This window comes from Bombyx mori, chromosome 11, assembly GCF_030269925.1.
Source record: "Bombyx mori chromosome 11, ASM3026992v2".
Lineage (NCBI taxonomy): Eukaryota > Metazoa > Arthropoda > Insecta > Lepidoptera > Bombycidae > Bombyx > Bombyx mori.
In genome coordinates, this window is record NC_085117.1 from 18,514,748 (window position 1) to 18,520,894 (window position 6,147).

The following is a 6,147-nucleotide window of genomic DNA, read 5'->3' on the forward strand; positions in this document are numbered from 1 at the left end:
CCAAGTTTCAATAGGGCCCCAAGAGAAATATGAAAAGAATAAAGAAGGTGATAAATGATATTTATTCATTTAAACACAATAATTGTGTACATACTAGTTCGTAGTATCGAAGTTCGGTTGGGACGGACTTTGTTCAAGTATCGAACATAATTCTTAGAACTATAACGATACACAACTATTACTAAGCCCATTAAATAGGGTGTTGTTTTATTTTTCTAAATCAAATGAAACTTATGTAATTATCTTTCCGCAATATCTACCCCAATTCGTTTGATTTTAACACGGTTCAGATGTTCTAATGGTTAGCATTACTATTGCTGACGTGAACATGGCTAGGAAACACAGTCGCTGGCTTATTTGCCGTAAAGACTTAGATGCTTAAAAGGCAATAAATTAGACGGAACCATTAACGATTTAAGCTATAATATGGCATTTTCATCGTTCTATTTGTTCGATAGCCTTATAACTCTGGGTCTTTTATCAGTTATGACACGAACACCAATTAAGTTGATATCTGCCATATTTTGTTAGCATATTTTAATAACAAGTTCGTAATATATTTCGTCTATTGGCAGTAGTGCTGTGACGTAAAAGGCATCGCTTCAACTCTATATGATTGAAAATGATAAAGACTGGCATATGTTCTCGTTTAGAACACAGATACAAATATATATTATGCATGTCCCTCTTTTGATATGGTTTCAAGTCTTGTCTTCGTCAACATTAAGCCATCGAACGTTGAGTCTATACCTCATTCATTTATTTCCACATCTTACGATCTAGGGTTTACTTTTCTCCGCTGATCTGACTAAAGCATCCCTCGCATTCATGAAATATGAAGAGTTTAAAATGCATTCCATTTTGGGTAACACTTCGATGCTAAGTTATAAAAGTTTGAGCTCTTTCGATAAATTTAGCATACGCAGTGAAAACAGCAGCTGTATAATTATATCAAAATGCAGCTAGGAGCTTTGGCTAGGGTGCTGTTAGCTTTGAACACACATCGTTTAAATTTAGTTTAATGTTAAATGCAGTGTTTTGATGCAAAATAACAATATATAACAGAACCCTGCTAAGAAATCCCGTTGCGTTTTAAAGTTTCTATTGAAAAAAAACTGAATTTCACACATAAGCTGATAATAGATTAGATATATTATGACGATAATCCAATAAATCACGTTACGTTATCGTAAATCAGATAAAATATGTTTTGTATATTTTATCACGGAACTGCAGCATTATTTGGTGGTTTTTATAATAAAAGTCTGGGTGAGTTAACGCCGGTGTCAGTCAGTGCTGCTGGTCTAACTTATCATTTTAAACCGCTTCCAGATAAGCAGAAACTACAGTTTTGTCAGTACAAAATGTACAATCATAGCGAATGTGTTTTTATGCATTTTAAACGATCCAGTTTGGAGGAAAGGGGACCAATACGGAACGGTTTAAGAAATAAAGATGTTTTATTGGATAGGTAGACTCAGGGAAGCTCAAAGCCCACCCAATGTTGATTGGTTACAGAGGACCATAGACATGACATTACCCACCTCGAAAGTGTGCAACGGTTGCACCACCCACCCTTCAAGCCGAAATGCATTACTACTTTGCGATAGAAATAGGCAGGGTAATGTTACGTGCGGGCCCACAAGGCGCCCTACCACCAGTATAAAGCTTATATTAATAACTGTAGTACAATGAAGTACACTTTCTATATGAGTTTAAATAAACTTATAATTCAGCTAAATAAACTTCAGTGCTACAGAGACATGTTGGGGAATTTTAATCTTTGCTTTGATAATTAACCTATTTTGACCTATATTAAATTATATTAACCTATATTAATTACTTATATTAACCTATTACACATGAACAAAATAAAACATTAGTATTGGTAATACCTTCATTTAAATCTGCCAACCGTTACTAGCAATAAATAAATCGTCTCGGCTAACCTCTTTCTGCCTTGACGAATTCTAAAGAAATACATAGGTTAAATTAGGTATTGACATTATTTATCACGATTTCGTTTCTGCAAACACTATAATAAGTCAGTAAATATTTTTGAGTGATAACATTTTATTTACTATATCATTTCGTGTTATCAGAGAGTCGACCAGAAATTGACCCGATGCAATTGCACAACATACGTTTAAATATGTACCTATATGAAGATAAATAAATCTCGAATAGCGAATGCGTATTCTCATTAAGTCATTTTTCTCACTCATTTTAAGTGCTTTAATTTAAAGTTCTTTTTACTGGTGGTAGGACGTCTTGTGTCTGACTATCAGTGGCGGGCTGACCTTCGTGCCCCGGGGGTGGCACGCCCCAGCCCCAGTTTGGTCAGAGCGCGGAGGGCCCAATCTCTGCGGTCCGTGCTGGAGTCATGGTCCAGACGGCTGGCCGATCCTTCGGCTGGTCGTAGGACCGTCGAGGCGATTCGCCCGGTCCTTGTGAATTGGGTGAATCGTGACAGAGGACGCCTCACTTTCCGGCTCACGCAGGTGCTCACTGGGCATGGTTGCTTCGGTGAGTTCCTGCACCGGATCGGAGCCGAGCTGACGGCAGAGTGCCACTATTGTGGTTGCGACTTGGACACGGCGGAGCACACGCTCGTCGCCTGCCCCGCACGGGAGGGGTGGCGCCGTGTCCTCGTCGCAAAAATAGGAAACGACTTGTCGTTGCCGAGGGTTGTGGCATCAATGCTCGGTGACGACGAGTCGTGGAAGGCGATGCTTGACTTGCTCGAGTGCACCATCTCGCAGAAGGAGGCGGCCGGGCGCGTGAGAGACGCGCAGGCCCGCATCCTTCGAGCGGGGGCCAGGGAGGCAGATCTCGCCCAAGCCCTGGCCCTCGAAGTGTTTCGGGTCTCCCTCACATGTCGGCCTGGGGACCGGCGAAAGGAGCCTAAGACGACGTGCAAGCTGCTCTGCACGCGTTTTATGCATGAGCATCCGGGTGATCGAAGGCCGGCTGTCCTCAACCCACGCTGATTCTGACCCAGCGGGGTATTCTGTAGGATAGACCATTCTAACCGGCGCCATGTAGGCGGGCTTCGAATAGCCTGCCGACCGAGAGGGCTGGTGGTCGTGGCGCCCACGACCGCCAGTGCGGCGTCCCGAGAGGGAGGGTGATGGGAGAGATGTGTTCCGCACTAAACGCTTCACTTTCCCCCCTTTGCCTTTTCATGAGCTCTGTCTCATGCGAGGTTTGGATGCTGGTTGTTGAGCGACAGGAGGTTTTAGTCGGTTCGACTTTGACATGCCCCGCCCTCCATCCCCAGTGAAGTCCGACGATTTCCTCCTGACAAAAAAAAGGACGTCTTGTGTCCGCACGGGTAGGTACCACCGCCCTGCCTACGTCTGCCGTGAAGCAGTAATGCGTTTCGGTTTGAAGGGCGGGGCAGCCTTGTACTTGTACTGTTGTTCTGTAAAAATGGAGAGCTTAGAAGTCATGTCTCAATGTGGGTGACGGCATTTACGTTGTAGATGTCTATGGGGTCCGGTAACCACTTAACACCAGGTGGACCGTGAGCTCGTCCACCCATCGACGCAATAAAAAAAATCATTTTTACTGCCGTAAATAATTTTTCTTCCCATCTGGTGTTAAGCGGTCACCGCTTGGGGCATTAGACCCATTCTTGATTGCAGGACAATATCGTGTTTTAAGACATGACAGATTAAATCGAAAAAGCATCTAATTCATTTTAAAACTTTTTGGATAGACGTTGGACTTTCGCAGTGGAAGTCATTTGTGAACAAAATGCTTGTTGGGTAGTTGTCTACTGTAGAGCTATACTTAAGCTTTCTTTACTGGTTCTTTTACTGGTGGTAGGGCCTCTTGTGCACAGGTAGGCACCACCACCCTGCCTATATCTGCCGTGAAGCAGTAATGCGTTTCGGTTTGAAGGGTGTGGCAGCCGTTGTAACTAATCTGAGACCTTAGAACTCATATCTCAAGGTGGGTGGCGGTATCTACGTTATAGATGTCTATGGGATCCAGTAACCACTTAACACCAGGTAGGCTGTAAGCTTGTCCATCCATCTAAGCAATAAAAAAAATATTAGTTACTTTTGAGTACTAATTAATGAAAATATCAGGAACAAGAATTAGATGAAAACTGTTTCAATTTTCCTAATACCAACATCATGAACAACCATAAGAAGAGATGCTGAAAAATTTGTCAAAATTACAATAACTAACGACTTGCACTTACATTAACTAATAAATCAAAACATATTGGAATGCCTTGGAATGTCTTGATATTTGAATAAGGAACAAGCATAGCTTGCTTTGCAGGGGACTCGGATGTCTAAAACAAATAGTTTAACTCTTTTAGGGGGCTTTGGATGCGCCTTTTTTATTGCTTACATGGGTAAGCGAACTCACGTCCCACCTAATGTAAAGTGGTTATTAGAACCCATAGATAACAGATGCCGCCACTCATTTTGAGAGATGGAATTGAAGTTTCTATTTAAATTCAAATGATTTATTTTCCAGAGACATGGTACATAGATAATAATAATAAATAAATAATAATAATAATTAATAAATAAATATTTACTAACAATCACGCCACGTTAACCGGCTCCGTGATAAGTTCGTAAAGAACTTGTGTTACAGGTACCAGATAACGGATATAAATGTAAGATTTTTATTATACACATACATATATTTAATAGACATCCATAACCCTGGAAAAGACATTTATATTTATCATACAAATATCTTCCCTTGGCGGGATTCGAACCCGCGACCCCCTTGTGTAGTGACCATGTCACTTACCACTACACCAGACGGCTATTATAAAATTTTAACATTCCAGCATGTTCTTACTTAAATAAAAAGTGTGAAAATATAAAATAAATATAGAATTGAGGATTACTAAAATGTCAACTTATCATATACCTAACATTCATAAATTATAGTTATAAAGAATTTAATTACATTCGTAATTCATTAAAATAATAAAATAATATATCTAATCAGTTACATATAATATTAATGGCTCAACGGGTATTTAAAACTTTGAACCGGAACACGCGTTTTTTTCGTGGCAGAATAAGGTTGGGCGATGGTAATTGCCCGTGGACTTTTACATTGCATGGACTTATACATTGTATTACACACTGGAAAACAGATTTTGCCAGCTTCAGTAGCTGGTGTGGGCCGGACTTGTATGTTCGAGTACTTTAATACTGACTATTATATGAACAATACGCAAACTGAAGAGACATAGTCGGATTATTTACTCTCTTTTTTGTCCTAATCTGAGCCTTGAGAGGCCATTTCAGCGTACCTAACCTTAACAAGTAGGTGAATTCACGGGGCTCAAACTTGACAACGTTGCTAACACTAACCCTAGCAAGAGCAGTCCTTCGAGGAATCTACCACCGGATCGGAAACTCGACCCACTGAGAAGATCCGGCGAGAAACTCAATGGGTTGTGTCTGTGGGTTAATTTACTCCTGGGTAGGTTGCGACCAGTGGCGTAGCGAGCTTAACTCACGTCCGGGGCACAATACCTTTTTAGACTATTAGTGTTCTTTTTTTTTTCTTTTTTTTGACGAATTAATTTTTTTAAATAAATTTATTATATAACACTAGCACTAAATTTAAAATATATTTTACAGAAGTCAATTATAATAAAAGTTAAAATTGTCCAGTTTTTTTTTGTTTTGCATTTGGCGTCCCTTGTGAGTAGCGCCCGGGCCATGATGACCCCTTTTGCCCTCCCTCGCTACGCTACAGGTCAAGCCGCACATACGTGCCTACGGACTTCGGTAAACACCAAATGCGCATTGGGCTTATATTTTCATATCATTAAATCACATTGTGTATGTGCTCGAGCGAAGTAACTTAGGCAATCGATGAGATGGATATAAGATTTGATCAATCCTCGCGATTTGAACTTCACCTTCGAGTGGTTCAAGTTTGATAGTTTTTTATTGCTTAGATGGGTAAACGATCTCACGGCCCATCTGGTGTTAAGTGGTTAGCGGAGCCCATAGACATCTACAATGTAAACGCCGCCCATCCACCTTGATATAAGAGTTTTAAGGTTTCAGTATAGTACAAATAGTATAGTAAGAGTGGTAAAATGGAATACATACTTTTTATGAATGATCTTCCAAATAAAAACAAAACAAA